Source organism: Centropristis striata, chromosome 4 (genome assembly GCF_030273125.1).
Source record: "Centropristis striata isolate RG_2023a ecotype Rhode Island chromosome 4, C.striata_1.0, whole genome shotgun sequence".
NCBI lineage: Eukaryota > Metazoa > Chordata > Actinopteri > Perciformes > Serranidae > Centropristis > Centropristis striata.
In genome coordinates this window covers 1884334-1908087 of record NC_081520.1, presented here as the reverse complement: position 1 = coordinate 1908087, position 23754 = coordinate 1884334, and positions in this window count along the sequence as shown.

Here is a 23754-nt window from a genome sequence, read left to right as displayed (position 1 = left end):
GCGCCTGATTGGCTGTGGCACATTCCACATTCTAGCCCACTCCAAGTTACATTCCCATTGATGTCGCCCTATCAAATTATACACGGCTGCTAAAAGCAGTTGAAACGTGCTAAATTTGGCCTCCCTGATAAGACGGTTTTGCTACATAATTGGCAAAAAACGTACCTTTGTGAAACATATTTGAGCATTAGTCATTTTCTTGACCTTTTCTCGATCCCTTCCTGACCTTATTATGTCACTGATAACATCCGATTATATCGACGACAGTGAAAAGTTCACAGTTCAGGTCTATTCCGCCACATCCACTTCTCCTATACAGGCTATGGTAGGTATGTCCAAACTATTCCATAAAGGGCCATGCTGCTGCAGGGTTTTGTTCCAACCAATCAGGAACACACCTGATTCGACTGATCGGCTGTTTGAACCCTGAGATTAGTTGATTAAATCAGCTATTCTCAACCTTGGGGTCGGGACCCCAATTTGGGTCGCGAGATGATTTCTGGGGGTCGCCAAATCATTTTGGAAGTCAGCTCTGTCTCCACTGTGTTAAAGTGTTCATGTGTTAATGTGTTTTAGTATTTTTGGTCATTTCGGGGGTTTTTTGGTCATTTTGTGTCTTTTTTTGGTCATTTTGTGTATTTTTGTCATTTTGTGTCTTTTTTTGGTCATTTCGGGGTTTTTTTGGTCATTTTGTGTCTTTTTTTGGTCGTTTTGTGTCTTTTTTTTGGTCATTTTGTGTCTTTTTTTGGTCGTTTTGCGTCTTTTTTTGGTCATTTTGTGTCTTTTTTTTGTCATTTCAGGGTTTTTTTTTGTCATTTTGTGTCTTTTTTGGTCATTTTGTTTCCTTTTCTTAGTGATTTTGTGTCTTTTCTGTCATTTTGTGTCTTTTTTGGTCATTTTGTGTATTTTTTTGGTCATTTTGTGTCTTTTTTGGACATTTTGTTTCCTTTTTTTGGTCATTTTGTGTCTTTTTTGGTCATTTAGTTTCCTTTTTTGGTCATTTTGTCTTTTTAGTCATTTTGTGGTAATTTCAGGGTTTTTTTTGGTAATTTTGTGTCTTTTTTTTGTCATTTTGTGTCTTTTTTGGTCATTTTGTTTCTTTTTCTTAGTCATTTTGTGTCTTTTTTGGTAATTTTGTGTATTTTTTTGGTCATTTTGTGTATTTTTTGGGTCATTTTGTGCCTTTTTTGGTCATTTTGTTTCCTTTTGTGGTAATTTTGTCTTTTTAGTCATTTTGTGTCTTTTTGTGGTCATTGTGTTTGTTTTTTGGGTGATCTGAACTGTGTGTGTGAGATTCTGTTCAGTGAGCGGGGGTCGCGGACAACATGCATGTTAAATTGGGGGTCGCAACTGAGAACTACTGGATTAAATAACTCATGCCTGTTGTGCTTCTGCTTGTTTGGAAGGAAAACCTGCAGCCACATGGCTCTTCATGGGATAGTTTGGATATGCCTGCTCTATGGTGAGGTGCTCAGGCTAGCTTGCACAGTCTTAGCAAGAAAGCAAAGTGGTGTATTTCTCAAAAAGTTGTACTATTTATGTGTTTCAGAAGACTAGAATATTTCAGTGTATGCAGGTTGAAAAGTGAACATGGGAAAACGTACCTTTGTGAAACATATTTGAGCATTAGTCATTTTCTTGACCTTTTCTCAATCCCTTCCTGACCTTATTATGTCACTGATAACATCCTATTATATCGACGACAGTGAAAAGTTCACAGTTCGGGTCTATTTCCACATGCAGCGGTTCTTACGGACTCCTACCGCCATCAGTCATCGGCCTGCTCCCATGTGTTAAACCCTGACATTGGCCTCTGGCAGCCTGCGCCCCGTTGCCACTCGGGTTAAAACAATACACCGACATCCTTCCATTGTGCCCGCCGTGCCCGCCTCGGCAACCACCAACCATCTGCCCCGGGCGCTGGCGACGCGGGCGTACATATGTGTGGGTGCCCATCCTGTCCCCAGGCGTGATGCGTGTGCGTGCTCACGCGTGCCTGTGCGCTGAAGGGAAGCGGACGTTCACACATGCATGCATAAGCGGGAATCCATTAAGCCCCATGTAAAACAAACTCAACATGTGCTGCTTCCTTTTCCTATAATGGAGAGCTTTTATCCACGCTGACCCAGAGGCGAGCAGCTCCAGGGCCCGGGGCCTGTGTGCTCGCAGTTGAAAGACGAGGTCAGAGCCTGAGGTGACTTCATGTAGGTGCGAGGTCAAACACGGTGCCGGAGCGCATTATAACTGCTGTACGTAGCCTGATGTGGCAGACAGATGCGCGCGCGGGGGGGGGGGTGTCAAACTCAAATACACAATGGGCCAAAATTTAAAACTTGAATAAAATCGCGGGCCAACATTGAACAAATAAACCTCTTAATATATACCAAACATGTTTTGCTTTAACATTAAATATGGAACCAGCAACGCTTATAAACATACAATATATAACTAAATAGTGCAGACATGCAAAATCAAATTTCAAATAAAAAACACATCAATGTCATTAATTTATTAAATAAAAAATAAATAAAAATCATATGCCTCTTTTCTATTTGCATCCTTCTGATTTAAATATCAAAATAAACTTTTTCAACAGGTTAATAAATTCTGCCTTTCTTTGCTCCATTTTTGGGAAGAGGTAGCTGGGAGACAGCTCTAGCTTGAGGTTGCTATGACGACTGTCACAGAGGAGCGTTTCTGGGTCCTGTCCTGATTGACGCGCCAAAACAACAGCAGGGCATTGTGGGATTTGTAGTATTAGCTGTAAATGCGCCGTATAATACCGGCGGGTCAGCTTTTATAGTACAATAATAAGATAATCATTTGGCCAAATAAAATTACACTGCGGGCCAAATTTGGCCCGCGGGCCAGAGTTTGACACCCCTGACGTAGAGTGTTGATTTTATGTTGATTTTATGATTTTTTTGTTTTTATTGTATTCATGCATATTTTATTTTGTGCGGGCAGTACATTTTAGATTTTATTTTATTTATTTTTTATCCCATTTTTTATTTATTTTATCTTATTGCATCTTACTGTTCTATTGTTTACTACATCTCTTTGTATTGTGTTATGTATTTATTGTTTGTGCAGCACTTTGGAAACCTTGTGTTTGCTAAAATTGTGCTATATAAATTAAGTGGATTGGATTGTATTTTATTGTCATATGGAAGCGATTGTGTTGTGATTGTGTGTACTGCATTGTTTTAAGAAGTTGATCATATGCATTTCGTTGTTCTGCTGGTATAATGACATAAAAGACTATTCTATTCTACCTTTTGTAATAAAATTAGAGTCACTTCATTTTTAAAATTCAACATTTAGTCTTTTTTTTGGGGGGGGTTCACTTTTAATGCGAGATATGTTTTTGATGACTTCTGTAAGTTATCGTAGGCATGAACAGAGTTACAAAAGTATCTTTATTGTTGCTGTCTCTTCTATACCTTGATATAAACCTCCTAATATACATTTTTTTTTTTTAAATCATTGAAGCATTCAGTTTTATACCCACCCTATTTCGGCCTGTTATTTATTTATTTATTTATTTCATTTTAATTGTATTTTTTTTAATTTTATCTATAGTATTATATTAATTTACTCATGCTTAGCTAACATGGGTGTGTATGGAGTTAGTATCCTGTTATTGTTCTCGTTTAGCGTAGTGGATTTTATATTTTTTAAATTATATATTTTATCAGCTCGCTTTCAATTTTAAAATTGAAAGATAAATAAAGTCTAATAAACTAAAATCTATCTATCTATCTATCTATCTATCTATCTATCTATCTATCTATCTATCTATATATATATATATCTATATATATATATAGATATATATATAAATTGACTCATGCTTAGCTAACATGGATATTTATGGAAATAACAGTATCCTGTTATTGTTCTTACTGCTTCATGCTTAGTGTGAGTAAAAAATACATTTCAGACTTTTATTAAAAACATGAAAAATCATTAAAATCAGATGAATCAAAGACAATTCATTAATTTTTCCCCAATCCCTATTTCTGATTTTCTATTTATTTTTGCAGAGGACTGACCAAGTCATCACAAGTAACAAGTAACTCTCCCAGATTTCTTCTTTTTTTCCCTGTTAAACGGGTTTTTGAGGAGTTTTTCCTTGTCCACTGTGAGGGTCAAAGGTCAGAGGGTGTAGTATCCTGTACAGTCTGTAAAGCCTTTTGAAGCAAATCTGTGATCAGTAATAACATATAACATTAAAAGAAATAGTGAATGCGTTTTCAAATTAGCATTTATTTTTTTAAAACAAGTGCAACTGAATCATGTCGGGACATGTCCCCGCCAACGTAAAGCATATTTCTTTTGGTAAAAATGTTTCGAAAAATACTTTTTTGTCACGTTAACTAACAGGTTTATATGCACAATAAAGAAATATACAATACAATGTAAACAAAGAAGAAACATACACACAGTGGTGGAAGAAGTATTCAGATCCCTTACTTCAGTAAAAGTACTAATACCACACTGTGAAATTACTCCACTACAAGTAAAAGTCCTGCATTCAAAACTTACTGAAGTAAAAGTACAAAAGTATCAGCATCAAAATATACTTAAAATATCAAAAGTAAAAGTACTCGTAATGCAGAATGGCCCCACTCAGGTTGTTAAATACATTCCAAATATATAGTTGTATTATTTTTTTTGATGCATTTATATAAGCAGTGTTTGAATTTTCTTAAGAAAGGGGTCATTTTAACTACTTAATATACTGTTATGGGGTTTCATTTAAAAGAAATATCTTCAAAATAACTTGCTTTTCAGGTTGAAATTTAACATGAAAAACATGATCAATTAACTAAAGCTGTCAGCTGAATGTAGTGGAGTAAAAAGTACAATGGGCCTCATTCACCAATATCTTCTTAAGAATCTTCTTAGATTCTTTCTTAAGTCCTTCTTAAGAAGATTTCTAAGAAGACCCTACGTCAGATTCATCAACGTGTTCTTAAGCCGCTGAATTGTTCGCAGCCGTGTTCTTAACTTGATGAATGCCATCTCCGTCTAATTAACATAGGATTAGCATACACTGTAAAAAATATTCTGTTTAATTTACGGTAAAATACCGGCAGCTGTGGTTGCCAGAACTTTACCGTAAAAAATACAGTGAGTGGGTTTTCTACTGTAAATTTAAATGTAAATATCAGCAAAATCTGTCATTTAGACTGAAAAATCACTTGCCATTTTATCCCTATTGTGTCTCTTTTTGGTAATTTTGTGTCTCATTTGATAATTTTACGTAAATTACGTCTTTTTTTGATAATTTCATGTCTCTTTTGGTCGTTTTCTGTCTTTTTTTTGGTAATTTTGTGTCTTTTTAGATAGTTTTGTGTCTCTTTTGGTCATTTTGTGTCTTTTTTGATGGTTTTGTGTCTCTTTTGGTCGTTTTCTGTCTCTTTTTTTGGTCGTTTTGTGACTCTTTTGGTCATTTTAGGTCCTTTGTTAGGTCCTTTGTTCTGCTATTATTTTTAGGGTAGTTATGTCCTTGTGACGTTATGGTATTTCTCCATTCATTTTAACTGAAAAATCTAATATTTTTTACAGCAAAACTGTGTGTTTTCTAAAGTTTATGACAGAAAAAAGTAAAAGTTTTGTGCTATTCTTTGATTTACGGTAATTAAAAGTGTCTACTACGGTGATATTACATTTTTAATTTTACGCCCTATTTCTGATATAATTTGACAGTGTTTTACTGTAATTTCTACAAACATTTTTTACAGTGTAGGTAACCGCCCATTAATGCCCATAAAAGGGCATAAAAAGGAGTGCAGGGTGTGTAGACGCCACACAGAGGAAACAGCAACAGAACGCTTAAAGCAAAGTGTAAATCCGTTGGAGCAGGTAAAAAAAACAAAACTTTAGCAGTTCAGAACTAGAAGTTTTCCTGCAGGAGATCACTCGGAGGAAGAAAATTATATTTAGCAGCCTTAGTGCAGGTTGCAACAACGCAAACAAAAAGGAGGCCTGGGAGGCAGTTACAGTGCAGTGGATGCATTAAAATGAACAAGAAATTGAAGAAAACGATGTTCTAATAATTTTTTCCATGACTGTTTATACACTGCTCAAAAAATAAAGGGAACACTTAAACAAAACAATGTAGAGTAACTCCAAGTCAATCACACTTCTGTGAAATCAAACTGTCCTTGAATGTGTCGTATCACTAATTGACGGCATGATTTGCAAATTACTTGATTCATGTTAAAGCGCACATTTAATTTAATTAAAATAAAAAATGAAATTAATAAATAAATACATAAATATGACGGAAATTCCACTGCAATGTATTTTATTGAACTTAACAAAAGAAGACAACACAACCATGCCAACATGTCAGCACTGAAATGTGCTTAAAAGTGTTCGTAGGATTTGCTCTTACCTAAGAAAAATTCTGGATTAGAAAAAAATTAATTCACAAATTTGTTTTTAAGAACGGTTCGTGAATGAGGCCCAATGTTTGCCTCAAAATGTAGTGGAGTGGAAGTATAAAGTTACATAAAATAGAAATACTCAAGTACAAATACCTCAAATTGTACTTTTCACCACTGCATACACACAATGTGCAAAAAAAGTGAATAAAAACCCAACAACCCCGGCCACGAAGCGTGCATGCAGCGATCAGTTGCAGCTGTGGATCTGATTCATGTGGACCACTGTCACTTGTTGTTTAGGCCTCATTCAGTGTTGTCGACTCTAAACTACACTACTGGTCAAAAGTTTTAGAACACACCAACTTTTCCAGAATTTAATTGAAAATGATGCAGTTTAATGTCTCAGTGTACTCTGAAATTAATGCACATTTGCAACATTTAAAATTCTTTATTGAGCATGATAGTGTTTTGAAAGTAAAAAAAAGATTCAAAATCACATTTTATGTTGGACTAAAGGACTAAAAAAAGACACAAAATGACCAAAAAAAGACACAAAATGACAAAAAAGACACCTAAAGACACAAAATGACTAAAAAAAGACACAAAATGACTTACAAAGACATGAAAAGAATTCAAAAATGGACAAAATAGCCCAAGACTCCATAGAGTTAAGTTGTTAACCCATTTCTTGTTCCCTGAAAAAGGCCTACTTGTATAATTCTGAAATGTACATTATTTTTCAGTTTTGGTTAAGCTTACCTTTTTTTATTTACCTCTGGCAGTTCACCACTTACCTTTGTACCCTTTCAAGCTGTTCATTTGACTTGAACTGCTTGAATTTCAATAAAAAACTGGAAAAATTGGGGTGTTCTAAAACTTTAGACCGGTAGTGTATGCCCTTTTAAAGCGCTGTTAGACCTTTTTTTCCTGCCGTAATTATCTACACTCACCTCACTCCGGTTCACTCCTTTATATAGCCTGAAAAAGCATCAGCTCAGTCTCTTCCACTTTCCTACACAGAGTGAGACACAAGACAGTCATGTGACTTGAGACCACACCTCTTGTAATATTAACTGTCAGTTAATCAGTCAATTATTGATACCTGCAACTGAATTTTTTAAATTTCTTTTGGTGGAAGGGTTTTTTCAAGACGACATTTTCAGTCTGTTTGGCTGAGAGTGAGTTTTTCTTATCGTGCTATATAAACGGGACTGTTTCAGGAATGTTTCAGACTGTTTTAGAAAATGTCTCACTAACTAGAAGGAGCACAATCAGTTATTTGGTGTCTATGAACTCATGGCAAGATAATTAAAGATATGCACACAAACGAAACTTAAAAAAAAAGATGTTTCATATGGAAAATATTCATTAATCACAGTGGTTGTTTTTTCTCTCAGTTTTGAAAAAATCCTGACTTTGACTACTGATAAAAGTGTGATGTTTGATGTGATTAAAAACTTCCAAAGTTGTACTGTTAGAGACTAACCCAAAGTATGTCTGGATCAAATTTCAAGACTTCAAACCAATCACAACAATATGTTCAGGTCATGCTTTTTGATGACTGTTTTGATTTAACTATTTACAAAAAATGTAACGTTTGTTTAAGTAAACCTTATGGTTGAGTATGTAAATCATTACTTTAATTGTTTACTTGGTTGATTTTGAATGACTTTGTTTGTTTTAAAGTAATGGTAAAATGTATTTTCTAGAAAAACTGCTTAGTTAAATGTTTAGTGTTTTGCTTTCAAGACTAATGCCTGTTTTTCTGTTTCTTTAAGGTTATCAACCTATTTCACACCACTCTGTTTAACCATAAATCACCAACCATCTTCAAGAAAATAAAAAAAACAAAGAAAAAGTGGAATATGAGTTGTTCCTTTGCATCCTTCGCAAACTGATGAGGCAGTTTTTCAAGTTTGGGCAAAGTTGTGGTCAAAAAAGAAGACAGAACTTGACAATCAAAATTGTTTAATGCAAAATCACTTTTCTGCAACCTGGTGTTGTCTACTCACTACGTAATGCTGCAGCAGAAGAAGGGCGACAAAGTGTTTTTCCTGCTTTGATCACAACAACTCTGGATGCAAATGTGTCTTTGCTGGCGTCCTCTCTGCAGCCGCAGCCAGGTTAGCGAGGCGCCACAAATCCTGTCCTCTCTTGTTTATCAAACTCCAGCATCAGTAGTGAGCCTGCTGCTCGTGTAAAAAAAAAATTCCAACTGATCCGACAGTACCAAAAACCCTGAGAGTGTAAAAGAGCTGGCAGAGCACCAACAGGAACTGTTGGGAAGACGAGGATGGATAGAGGTCAACCCCAGAGGTAAATTAACAAATGAGCTCATGTGTTCGGAGGAAAATGATGAGAATGTTGAAGGAAGAGAGTGTGAATGAGGAAGTAATGTCCTCCGTGGGTCAGGGCTGATGTCAAGAGTTACTCTTTTCTCTCAGCGGCTAACACGGAGCACTCTGCTTGTCATAACTTCATGTGAACAATGGGGCATTCGGGGCTTTGGTTGCAATCAGAGATAACAAAAACCTTTCATATTACATCATGACAAGAGGATGAAGAGGTTTAAGCCAAACACCCTCCTTCACTTTATAAGGAACGGAAACAAACGGAAACCCAACAGAAACAAAATTATCTCTACCGCACACTTCCACCAACAGATTTCGGAAAATTGGGAAAATACTGTTTTTACTCAGCCCACTTATGCTAACATCCACATCACAACAAAGAAGCTCTGCACAAAAACTCCACTGAATATTATTCATAACAGTCCCTAAACTGGAGACTGCGCCTCAGCGGTGCGCCGGCCCAGCACAAATTTCCAAAACAGATATGGATCTTATCTATTCCACATTTTTGGATTTGGAAATTTCAAATGCCCCGATAAAAATTTTTGTCAGTTAAAATAAACGGCTGAAAAAACTGTCAAGTGAGTGTCATATGGAATGCATGTTACAGTATTAACCACATTAACAAGGCATTTAAAGTATTGTTCTTTCTCACACACACACACACGCACACACACACACACACACACACACACACACACTGTGGTACGAGTGCTGTCTCGCTGGTAATTTGAGACCGGAGGGGACTTTTCAGAGGAAAGCAGCTCAAAGCTAAGTGAGAGCAGCTGATGTTGCATCATACTTCAAACATTCTTCAAATTAACAATATGTCAAAGGCTACAGAGCGCTCTCCGGCACACACACACACACACACACACACACACACACACACACACACTTAGATCTGCTTTATGATAAGAAATAACCCCAGCACCTCGACAGATAAGTCCACTTTATGTGATGACGGGCTCTTTAAAAACTTCATGCTCTCCAACAAGCTTTCAAAATGCACCGTGGGACACAAAAGCAATGGGTACCAAACTTTTCAATATCATGTCTAATCCACCAACTCTATTATCATAAGGTTATGTTCTGAGGCGGGCGGGCGGGCGGGTCGGGGGGGTTCTCTCGTGGCGGACGTTGCAGATGTTTCAGAAACGGTCCGAGGCCAGCTGTTGGAATGTTTTCCCACCACATGAAGAGGCGAGGGCAGAAAGGCTGCCCTGAACGGGTCACGTGACCCGGGTCATGTGATCGAGGAGAACCCGACCGGTGGGTTTGGCAGCTGACCGCCGTTTGCTGCTGCGGTCATCTCAACCGGGGCCGACCCACGCGGGCCCCGGGGCCACGGATCTGAGGCCGGAGGGAGAGAGGAGGCGACTGACAGCCACATCAAACGTCTGGAGCCTCCCACTCACAAGGGAAACACTCTGCAGGGCCGGAGATACAGCACGGTGGACACACTGAGGTCACTCACACAGATGGATGGACACACACACACACACACACACACACACACACACACACACACACACACACACACACACACATATTTCATTAATTTTAGTTTTAATTTCGTTGTGAATTTTTGTTTTCAAATTCAGTTAGTTTTAGTTAGTTTTTAGAGTGAGTTTGCTAGTTTTAGTTTAGTATTTTTTTTTTAAATTTTTTTAAATGTTTTAGTTTTACTTTAGTTTTTTACTTTTAGTTTTTTGTTATGGGGTATTTGTTGGGTGGGAGATTTAAAGAGGTCACAGTAAATTTTACCTTTATTTCCTTTGCCTTATCCATCTTCATTATGTATGAAAAAAGTTAATTATCATTATCATGTAACCTTTAACCCTTAAAACAAAGTCTGAAATCTTTATAAAAGCCTTTAAAGAAGTGAGGACCGGCCGAAATGTCCTCACTTTGCAAAAATGTCCTCGCCTTGTTGGTAAGAAACGTGTTCTGGTCCTCACTATGTAGGAAGTACGAGAACACACACACACACACACACACACACACACACACACACACACACACACACACAAACACACACACACACATACACAGTGGTGGAATGTAACTAAGTACATTTACTCAAGTACTGTACTTAAGTACAGTTTTGAGGTTCTTGTACTTTACTTGAGTATTTCCATTTTATGTAACTTTATATTTGTACTCCACTACACACTGTGAAAAATGTTTGTAGAAATAACAGTAAAACTTTGTCAAATACATCAGAAATAGGGCATAAAATGAAAAATTGTACATCACCATATTAGACACTTTTAATTACCGTAAATCAAAGAATAGCGCAAAACTTTTACTTTTTTCTGTCATAAACTGGAAGAAACACACAGTTTTGCTGTAAAATATAACATTTTCATGCAAAATTTATGGAGAAATACCATGATGTGTGAATAAATGACACAATTACCCTAAAAATAACAGGATTATTCAGACTAAATTACAGTTTCTGATATTTACATTTAAATTTACAGTAGAAAATCCACTCACTGTAATTTTTACGGTGAAGTTCTGGCAACCACAGCTGCCGGTATTTTACCGTAAATTAAACAGATTATTTTTTACAGTGCATTTTGGGGCAAATTTTGTACTTTTTACTCCACTACATTTAGCTGACAGCTTTAGTTATGTTGCACACTTGGACACAAAAAGGGATTTCCAGGCGTGCATAAGTTCAAAAAATAAAGTTTACTTGGGTTCGGTTTCCTCTGCACGTATACACAAGCACATTAGCATGATGCTGCTCACTGTTTACATTTTCATCTCATATACACGGTCTTCTTGACTCTTCTCATGGACCCCTGTGCTGCCCACAGTGCCTGTATAAACTTCATTTATAGACACCCTAACTTTACCTGATCAAAACTAGCTTCTAATGTGAAAGGACATAGTGCATGAGTTAATTAAATTAAATATTACAAAAATAAAATCAGGAACAAATGAATTAAATTCAGAGAATAGAATAGTACATTAACATTATAATGGGGGGTTTACTCTTTTAACTGTTCATTAACATGACCAATAGTACTATGGGTCCCACAGTTACTTTTCAGGTCGAGATTTAACAGAAAAACATGATAGATTTAAAGTGATTAGACATTTTATTTTAATTAGAACAGTATAAATGAGCCGTATTTTTGCTAAACTGATGTTTTGCTACATTTAGCTGACAAGTTAAGTTACTTTACAGGTCGAGATTAAACATAAAAACACGATAAATTTCAAATGATTACGCATTTTTATAAATTAAACCTCATAACAGTATATTAAGTAGTTAAAAGGAGTCCTACCTTTACAAAACTAAAACGCTGCTTACATAATACATCACATCAAATAATCTTATAATATATTTAGAGTAGATAAAACAATCTGAGTGGGGCCATTGTGCATAACGAGTACTTTTACTTTTGATACTTTAAGTACATTTTGATGCTGATACTTTTGTACTTTTACTTTAGTAAGTTTTGAATGCAGGACTTTTACTGTAGTAAAGGATCTGAGTACTTCTTCCACCACTGCACACACACACACACACACACACACACACATTCTTGTACTTCTATCTTTGTGAGGACCCTCATTGGAACAGTGAATTCCCTAGCAAGGTTATAATAGTTTCGATTTATCATTAGTTTTAGTTTTAATGAGTTTTTAGAGTGAGTTTGCTAGTTTTAGTTTAGTATTTATTTTTTGAAATGCTTTAGTTTTAGTTTAGTTTTTATTAGTTTTAGTTTTTTGTAATGGGGTATTTGTTGGGTGGGAGATTAAAAGAGGTCACAGTAAATTCTGCCTTTATTTATTTTGTTTTATCCATCTTTATTATGTATGAAAAAAGTTGACAAAGACGAAAACGAAGGACATTTTCACTATAATTTTAGTTAGTTTTGTAACCACACAATACAGTTTCAGTTAATTATCATTATCATGTAACCTTTAACCCTTAAAACAAAGTCTGAAATCTCAAAAAAGCCTTTAAAGAAGTGAGGACCGGCCGAAATGTCCTCACTTTGCAAAAATGTCCTCACTCTGTTGGTTAAAAACGTGTTCTGGTCCTCACTATGTAGGAAGTACAAGAACACACACACACACACACACACAAAAAACACAGTTTAAACGATTTAACCTCGTTCAAAGTTTACAATCCTGCTGTGACATTTTTTCCACCCTCCCTATCAGAGGCAGTCCCAACAGGAGTTTACCTGTGGCGGGGCGGACAGGTGCTAACTGGGTAATCACCAAAGGAACGAGGTCAAATGCAGCTGATTTGTTGGAAACCAGCTCGTCTCTTAAGTGATTGGTGCTGACAGACACGTCTAAACATATCTAATGTTGGCTTCTAATTAAGATTAAAGCCTTCTACACGCCATGGACAGGCAATATAATATAAGGGTGTAGTGTGTCCGAGTGATGTAAGACGTGTAGTACAGAGCACTAAGTGAGAGAGTGTGAAATAACTTGTGACATTACACTTTCACATCCAGACTCAGCCATGGGAAGTCTTTATAAACACACTCCTCCAGTCCAGTCCTAATGATGGTTATTCCAAAGATTTCATTTATTTCTAAAGGAATGGTACACTGCAAAAAAGCCAACTTGTATTTTTTGGCCTAAAACAGTGACTTAAGTTGGTAAAACTTGGAAATATAAATTATTGACATTTAGGGCAATAATGTAAGTTAGCACAACAAAGGAAGCCAGTTGTCTGCTCAAAAACAAGTTGGTGAGTTGTTGTTACTTATATCTTTAAGTTGGGGTTCACAACAAGGGACAATAGTTCTGATAACTCTTATTTCTTTGTTGGGAAATGTGGTGAAATTCGGTCATTAGCGAAAGCTAGCGGCTAACGGACGCTAGCGGCTAACGGATGCTAGCGGCGCTGCTTGTTACAGCTACAAGAGTAGCCATTAGCGTATCAATGCTAACTCAAAATTGCGGTCGCAACATTAGCTGACATTTCATAGCGGTGTTACAATCGTGCCAATTCAGCACATTGCAGAAGTTAGCAGAAGTAAGGATTAAAAGTTATTACAATGTAAAATTGTAAGTTAGTACAAGCAGTTAAAATATTTTGTTCAATTGTCCAACTTAAAATATTATCGAAGTTTGTTGCCTTGAAATTTTGAGTTCAACCAACTTTTCTTTTTTTGCAGTGTAGCAACATTTATTCACATTAAAGATGTATTGAAGGTCCTGTAATGTGATTTTGTTTTTCTTCAATTATTATGTTAGGTATTATTTTTTAATCTTAGGTTCAGGTCAGTGGTTCCCAGCATGGAGGTCAAGACCCTCAACTTTGCTTTTTGTTTTTGTCAGTTACCATATACAGGTGCATGTCAATACATCAGAATATGATAGAAAAGTCAATTTCCAGTAGTTCAAGTCAAATAGCCCCAACCAAGTATTGAGTCATATAGATGGACATACTTTTCAGAGGCCAACATTTCCATATTAAACATACTTTTTAAAATTGGTCTTTTTGTGAGACACTGAATTTTAGCTCTTCATTAAATTTAAGCTATTCTCATTATAATTAGAAGAAATTAAATAAATTAAGACATGTGTAATGGATCTATATAATGTCTTATTTCCACTTTTTGAATTGAATTACTGACATAATTAAACTTTTCTATAATATTCTAATTTATTGAGATGCACCTGTAATGTATACAGAAGCCCTGAGGGGCAAGTGAGAAAAAACAATCCAATGATCCATTTTCCATCAAAGCTGATCTAAATAGTTTGCGACCCCTATTGTGTAATCACTACAGAACAATCTTATTAAGTTCCTTTTTTAATTTTATTCTTTCCAAAATCATGTTTTGCCACGATCCAGGGCTGAACAGCTTTTTTTTAAAATTGCGATTATTTTGACTGGTATTCCAATTGTGATGTGACTCACAATGTTGAAGAGAATGATCATTTTTGCATGATTATTTTAACTTCCAGACAGACAGACTGGAATTTCTGGCCTTGAACAGAAAGCATTTTTGGCAAAACCATAATACCTATCATTGATCCAACTTCACTTTGACTTTTTGCATGATTATTTTAACTTCCTTCTAAAAATATATTGAAATGATTATGCCATTTTTTGGCAAATATTTGTACCTTTTTTCCTGTTTAGAACATGGGCCAGTGGTGCACTTCAGCCTCCTGTGGCTGAAATGAATATTACAACAACAAACAGTTCTCCATAAATTGTATCGAAAATTATTCAATTAACCCTTTGAACCCCAACAAGCTGTTTCAGTACGTCTTTTGGTCTTTTTACATTTTACTCACTGTGACTTTATATTTCCCTGCAATATATAATAAGTCCTGCAGCTCTATGGAATCAGCACAATCATGGCTAGAAATGGGAATAACTCAAATGTGTTTTGTGCAGAATAGCAGTTATCATGACATAAATCATAAAAATTGGAATAAAAGTGTAATCAATATTGGGGGAAATTTGTGTATCCTCGTGCTATAAATATTGAAGTATTTGCATTTTTTACAGCCTCTCCTGTCCTCTCCTCTCAGCTCTGTGTAAACACATTTTCAGTGAATATTTGTCACGTGACCGTTCGTCTCAGCAGAATCAATCATGGCTTCACAGTGTCTCTGAGGAGCAGAATTTCATGTTTTTAACAGGATCTGGTTATTACAATACTTTATTTTTGGCAATATTTACTGAGACATGTAGAATAAAATTATTTTTGACAGAAATATCACAATTTTGATTTTTTGTTTTGGTTACTTTTTCTAAAGGAAACTTTCGCAACCTATAATCTGTTCAAGGACTGTCGGAAAGTTCAAATTTTGACTATAATGCCTGTTTTTACAGTTTCATTGTTATGAAGTACGGGAGATCTGGACCCAAATGCACGACTCAAAAGACTGATATTTGTGCAAACACAATCATTTATTACTATTTAGCTGAAGTAATGTGCAGGGGGAGGGGTGGAGTGTCTTCTGACGCCACTTCAGCTCGTGGAGAGAAGAGATCTTGCAGTTGGAGCATGAGACACGAAGATCTTAAGCAATGCAGAAAGCATAGAAATAACTAGAAAATTTCCTCTGGGGAAATTCTGAAAGGGCCACGGGGGCTACTGCCGGTGTGTGTACACTATGATGATATTCTTCAGAGATTTCAAACTATGCCCTTTAACCTCAAAATGTGTGTGTGTGTGTGTGTGTGTGTAATTAAAATCACATAAAGTTACATGTGTGTGTGTGTGTGTGTGTGTGTGTTTGAAGCATGTGTATGCATGTGTGAGGAGTGTGAGCGCTTACCCGCATGTGTGTGTGTGTGTAACTGTAATCACATCAAAGATCAAAGCAATCAACAGAATTAACTGACACCTGTTCCGGCACAGTGACAGCAGCGGTGGACAGACTGGAATGTCCGAACAGAAAGCATTTTTGGCAAAACCATAATACCTATCATTGATCCGACTTCACTTTGAGCGTCCTGAGTTCTTCCTGAACGTCTACATATGTTTTGTTTTTTTTTCAGAAAAATGACAAAATTGCTTTGTAAGAGCGATCTAAAAAAACTGTTACATCTCCCTTTTTCAGAAATCTTCCTGCGTTTTTAATATGGGAGCCAATGAGGCTGTTGCTGCGTGTTGGGGGCGCATTTGTGCGTCCTACACCCAAACTATAACTCTGACAGCTTTACCAGAGGATTGTGAGTGAGAAGACAAATTTTCCTACGTTTCTATGTATAAATTATTTCTGTAGAGTGGAATTTGCGGCCTGGAGCGCAGTTTTAAAATTTATTTTTTGACATTTTTTTCTCTCCCTCTACACTCTGGCGATGATGTCACACACTGTGACACGAACATTCCGTGCAATACACACCCATTATAATCTCAGAATTTCTCCAAAAATGATCATGGTCATTGAACAGGGATTGGTAAAAAACTATATGACCTATCGAAACGTGGATTAATACACCGATACACAAGACTTGTGTCTACTGTTTAAAGTTTAAATGGAGTCTCTAGGTGAAATTATGCCGGAGAAGTAGACGTTTAAAAATCTCCAATTATTGTTCTTTTTCGCTCATTTTCTTTCGGCCGTCCCATTCATTTCAATGCAAAATTCGTATTCTGTAGAGAAAAGTAATAGCACACCGATCCCGATCAAACCGCCTGTGAATAAAGCCTCGCCCACACACACAGAACAGGAGGATCAGACAAACAGGGAAAGTGCTGGAAATTTAGGAAACCTCTTCTATGAAAAAAAGTCATAATTCCTTCAACCATTACTAAATATAAATGTGGCAATTTAATTATAATTATATTCATAATTATTAATCAGTGCTCCTAATTGATAGTTTAGTAACTTTATGAGACTGATTTAGGTGAATTGGCTATATTTTTCTGTTTTACAGAGTGGTGCCCCAACCAGTGATGACTTAGTAAATCAAGTCATATCATTTATTATAATTAATAATTATTTTTGATAATTATTAAGAATTCTGATAGCCATCTTACCACTCTTTTGAACTGTGAGATTCACACAAGTGTTGCTCAGGTTCATCCTTACATATCTGATATCTTATGGGAGGGATAGCATTTATGATAACACCCTTTAATTTACACATTTGACGCCCCGTGCAAGGTGTCATTTATTCATAAAAGAGGCATCCTAAATTCCCCCCCAAAAAAGACAACAACAAACAAAAAGGGGCAGGAGGAGCTGCCAGGCACAGATCCTGACATTCTTTATATGATAAATGATGCATTCTGGGTGTTAAAAAAAAAAAAAGAAAAAGAGAGAAAGCAGATTCATGTTGTTGTTGAGGTTCTTAAGCCAAAAAAGTTGGGAATCACTACTAAAACCTGTACAATAGCTTCATGTCTAATTAAACTGGACAAACATCATGAAGCTCTTATGTAATATACATTTAACTGTCTTTGGAGGAATAACACACAGCCTAAAGATGATATCTGCGGTCTGGACAAGTTCTGGCAAAGTCAAACACTGTATTGAAACCAGTGTGAGGTATTTGAGGTTCTGGTGTCACCCATCGTGCTCTGACCTATCGCCCTCTAGTGGTCCGTTCTGTCACTGTGACTCAGTGTCACTGTGGAGGATGTTGGAAGAAAAAACAGATCACATTTTAACGTGAAGAAATAAAACAATCTTCAAACATGAAACACTTCAAAATCAAATATAAAAAGCATGTCTTCACACAATATAGGGATGAAAACGGGTGTGTAAAATGACAGTAGGTGGTTATTGTTGACGTTTTATTTTTTAAATGTGTTACTATTTTTTCTTTTTTGTGTGTTATTGTTGTTTGTTTGTTCATTGTTGTCTCATTATGACTACATGGGTGTATGTGTACTTATGTGTTTGTAAGTTAATAACAAGTTCTGTGTGTTAATAATGGTAATAATGAGTTTATAAACTACATTACTATGTGTTATACATACATATATATATAAATATTATTGTTATATAACTGAATATAGTAAATTAACATAGAGAGAAGGGATTTAATAAGCTTTGGCTCCTTTTGAACACAAATAAGTGTTGAGTCTTTTTGTTTCATTTGTGTTGTTGTCTTGTATTTATTGTTGTTCGTTTGTTTTTAAATGTTCATCTTTTATTTTGTGTTCAAATAAATTCTCAATCAATCAATCAATCAATCAATCAATCAATCAATCAATCAATCAATCAATCAATCAATCAATCAATCAATCAATCAATCAATAACCTCTTAAGGCCCTCCTGCCTGGCTCAGGTTTGGGGTACATCTATTCAAATAAGTTTTTCTGGTCCAAGCTTCCCTAAACCATACATAAATATATAGAGATGATCATGTTGGGTGTTTTTACAGTGGTGGAAAGTAACTAAGTACATTTACTCAAGTACTGTACTTAAGTACATTTTTGAGGTACTTGTACTTTACTTGAGTACTTCCCTTTTATGTTACTTTATACTTCAACTTCACTACATTTTGAGGGAAATCTTGTACTTTTTACTCCTCTACATTCAGCTGACAGCTTTAGTTACTTTTCAGGTCGAAATTTAACATTAAAAACCGGATCAATTTAACCCTCCTGTCATGTTCGTTTCTCAGGATCAGCAATAACCCAGGGCATGTTTAATTATCCAAAAGTGTCAAAAACTTAAAGAAAATACCAATAAACATTGTTTATATTTAATAAAGTGAAGAAGCCTTTGGCCCCTGCTGTGGCCCCTGTGTCAAATTAATAATAAAATGATCAATTTATAACGATGAATGACGGAAGAATTCTAACCTTTTTTTCTTTTTTTTGTTTGTTTGTCTTTACAATATCTCATTGTACACAAAAGGAACCCAGAATGTGTACATTGTGCAATAAAACATTGTGTGTGTGTGTGTGTGTGTGTGTGTGTGTGTGTATATATATATATATATGTGTGTGTGTGTGTGTGTGTGTGTGTGTGTGTGTACTGTACTGCACTTTCAAAATAAAAAAAAGTGATTGTGCACAAATATGAGAAATGTCATTGTCATACAAAAAAAAACTGTTATTGTTGGTGAGTCTCATTATTTAAATCAATGTATTTGTATCTTCCAAATATACTTAAATGAGATGTTTAAATAAGCTAAAATAAAGATTTTGAATGCTTAAATATCATCTTTTTTAAACATTTTTTAATGTGCTAATGTGCCCCTCTGATTAAACACTGGCCCCTCCTGGGCCCCCACAGTAAAATTAGTCTAGAACGCCACTGAAGGGATCTGAATACTTCTTCCACTGGTGTTGTATGAGTTTGTTGTTGTATCGAGGTGAAAAGAAGAGAAAGATGAGAGTGTGTGACCTGATGTGGACTGGTTGTCATGGCCTCTGTGTCTGTGTGTGATTGTGTTATCGCTATAACACTCTGTCCTCTCTCACTCTCTCCTGATGCCTCTCACCTTTATCACCATTACATTTTACTCATCAACAGCCAGCAGTATTGCATGAAATGCATGAATACAAACATCATATCATATGCCCTTTAACCTCAAAATGTGTGTGTGTGTGTGTGTGTGTGTGAGAGAGAGTGAGTGAGTGAGTGAGTGAGTGAGTGAGTGAGTGAGTGAGTGAGTGAGTGAGTGTGTGAAACGTGTATCTGGAGGAGTGTATGAGAAATTGTTTTGACCTTTTTTTCTTTTTTTTTGTTCAAACAATATGTCATTGTACACAAAAGGAACCCAGAATGTGTACATTGTGCAATAAAACATTGTGTGTGTGTGTGTGTGTGTGTGTGTGTGTGTATGTACTGTACTGCACTTTCAAAATAAAAAAAAGTGATTGTGCACAAATATGAGAAATTTCATTGTCATACAAAAAAACCTGTTATTGTTGATGAGTCTCATTATTTAAATCAATGTATTTGTATCTTCCAAATATACTTAAATGAGATGTTTAAATAAGCTAAAATAAAGATCAGCATATTCTGAGAACTGATCAAGTGCAAATCTGTCACCAGGAAAGTAAAGATTTTAGGTATTCATCTTTTTTAAAAAACATACAAAAAACTCTTGTATATTAACCCATCAGAACCAGATTATGTTCCAAAAAATATTGTATATTCAACTCATTGCCTGTTCGTCTCAGCAGGATTAATCAAGGCTTCACAGTGTCAATATTGTATATTCAAATATGTTTATTGAGTTTTAAGAAGGTGAAAATATACAACAAACATCAAACAATATACAAAACATGCACACCTCTGCAGCCCAAACACTCTGGGAGGCTTAACCTTAACAGTAACTCTCAAAAAACAACAACAAAAGAAAAAAACCTATGCGCAATATTAGTATTTTATGTATATAAGGTGTATATTCTGCATGTATATGTCTTATTTTTATTCTTTATTCAGTTTTTTAATGTTTAGGTTTCGGTTTATTTTTTGTAAACACCTCTGTCTGTATCTGTAGCTGCTAAACACTGCCGGATAAATGAAGTCTTATCTTATTACAACAACAACAAACGTAACAACAACACCCCCAAAAAACATAATAATAATATTAATAATCATAACAATAACATCATTATGATGATTATGATGATGATAATGATGATGATTATTATTATGGTTATTATTATTATTGAATACATAACACTACTACTACTAATAATAATAATAGTAATCACAATCATAATCATCATAATAATCATCAAAATAATTGTAGAATATATATATATATATATATATATATATAGTCTGTGTATACATCATTTATAGGATGACTGATAATTGAACAACAAAACAAATTAATACTGTTTTGAGTATTTCCCAATTAATTTCCCTTTTCCTCTTTCACTGACATTATTTTATAAAGTTACAAAATTTCCATATGATATATTTATGTACAGAAGTAATGTAACATCTCATATTTAATTTTAACATGAATGATACTGAATGGTCCTTTCCCCAATATGAATAATAGATTAAATTGCACCCTGCTGTGACTCTCCTATAGATGATGTGGGACACTGTGATTCATTTATAGACATCAGATGAAATAAAAGTGTGCATTAATGGGCAGTAATCATAGATGTAAACATCTGAGAAAAGTTGTTCTTATCTATTGGTTCTCTCTGCTGCTATAACTTCCCGAGCATCTAAGGCATGGGTCTCAAACTTGCGGCCCGCGGGCCAATTGCGGCCCTCGTGACGATATTTTGTGGCCCCCACCTTGATATGAAAGTTTAATGTGAGTTTTATATGAATGGCACTTTACCGTGTTGTGTGTGAAAGGTTCTTTTAATTAAATTTTTTGTGTGGTAATTTTGTGTCTTTTTTTGGTAATTCCGTGTCTTTTTTTGTAATTTTGTGTCTTTTTTTTGGTAATTTTGTGTCTTTTGGGGTAATTTTGTTTCTTTTTTAAATAAGTTTGTATGTTTATTGGGTCATTTTGTGTCTTTTAAAAAAATAATTTTGTGTCTTTTAAAAAAAATAATTTTAGGTCTTTAAAAAAAATAATTTTGTGTCTTTTTGGCCATTTTGTGTCTTTTTAAAGTAATTTAGTGTTTTTTTCTGTCATTTTGTGTCTTTTTTGGTAATTTTGTCTTTTTTTTGGGTAATTTTTTGTCTTTTTTATTTATTTATTTATAGTCATTTTGTGTCTTTTTTTGGTCACTTTGATACTGACTCCAGCGGCCCCCAGCTAATTTGAGTTTGAGACCCCTGATCTAAGGTCATCTACAATACATCATGTTTCATATTATCTGCAAAACCAGATAAAAGTCAGGGTTCTTGCATAGCTGTACTGCAAAAAAATGCACAAACAACAACAACAACAACAGCAGCTGTTAGCATGTTGCGTGTAACTCCATTTCCCCCCCAGCGTCACTGCAGCAGACCCCTCCCCTCCCTCTCGTGACAGACATGACAGTTATTAATCACCTTTTCTTCCGCCTATTACCAACCGGACCCTGGATGCAAAGAGCTGCTGGACGGGAGCCGGGGGTCTGCGGCTAAAATTAGAGGCCGGCTCAATCAACAGCCTGATTTAGTGGTAGCAAGTGTGTGTGTGTGTGTGTGTGTGTGTGTGTGTGTGTGTGTGTTGTCTGAGTGCTGGGGCAGATCACAGGACTGATCCCACTGGATTTCCTCTTCCTACGGGACACTGATTCTGATTACCGTCACTGAGGGAAACCGTTCTCCTTCTGCAACTTTTAGCTCGTTTCTCTTTTGTTATATATCAAATGATATAAAAAAACCAACCATTTCAATCAATATTTAGTGCAATGGTGTTCTTTACCTCTCACAGATCAGGTTCAATGAGGATAATTTACATTTTTCATTTTAAAAAAAAGCATGTTAAAACTTTTTTATGTACATTTAAAAGACCTACATATAAAATGCAATGGTTTTACATGACATTGATTTAAAAAATATATTTTTTATATTGTTAAATATTTTCTTTTTATGAAAAACTACTTTTACCTTCTTTTTTTTAATTTTAAACTTTTAAATGGGTCAATTTGACCCGCAACAGGAGGGTTAAAATATACAAATGATATAAAAAACACCCCCCCCCCCCCCCCCCTCCTCTAACACCCATTCCCCCTAAAACCTCATCCCCCTTTACACATTTTACACCCCAACCGCCACCCAGTCAAGCAGAGGCGACCTTTGACCTCTTAAAAAGCTGGGTATTAGCTACCTTATCAGTGCCACGCTCCCCCTGTCACCCCATCTCTTACCTAGCCCGATCTTGAATTATAAGAATAACAAAGTGAGAGTGTGTGAGAGTGTGTGAGAGTGTGTGAGAGTGTGTGAGAGTGTGTGGGGTGGGGGTGAAGAGTGTGTGCTGCTTCTCGCATTGCATGTAAACCCCGTAAACCCTGCCGGCCCGGGGGTTTAGTTGGAAACAAATGCAGTGCTGAGGTCTGATGGAGGTGTGTGTGTGTGTGTGTGTGTGTGTGTGTGTGTGTGTGTGTGTGTGTGTGGGTGTGGGTGTGTGTCAGGGTTGGTTTGTCTTTCAGCGTGAGCTGGTGGGGGGCATTCAGGGTGGTATGTGTCTATGAAGGCTGTCCTTTAAAATTTTTGTCAATTTTATCAACTTTTCTGATCAACCTGGTCTCACAGAAATCCGTGAAATAGCCACGGATCTGCTTAACTCAAAATCTGTGGAATAGCCACGGAATCGCTCAAATTTCCGTGAAACTGACACGGATTTCGCTACAATGCAAGTTAATGACAGTCATATCCCGTGGCTATTCCAACATACAAAGTGATTATGTACATTCACTGAGTGAATATTTAGAAAATAAAACATATATTTCTTGCTAAAAATGTGATCAAAATCCATTTTTATGCAGAAACTAAGTCAAAATATTGATTTATTCACTAAAAATGAGAGAACTGTCCGCCATGTTTTTTGTTCTGACTGCTGGAACCTTGAAAGTCACGTGACTTGGAACAAACCAATAGGAACAAATATCCATGGAATAGCCACGGGATATGACTGTCATTAACTTGCATTGTAGCGAAATCCGTGTCAGTTTCAC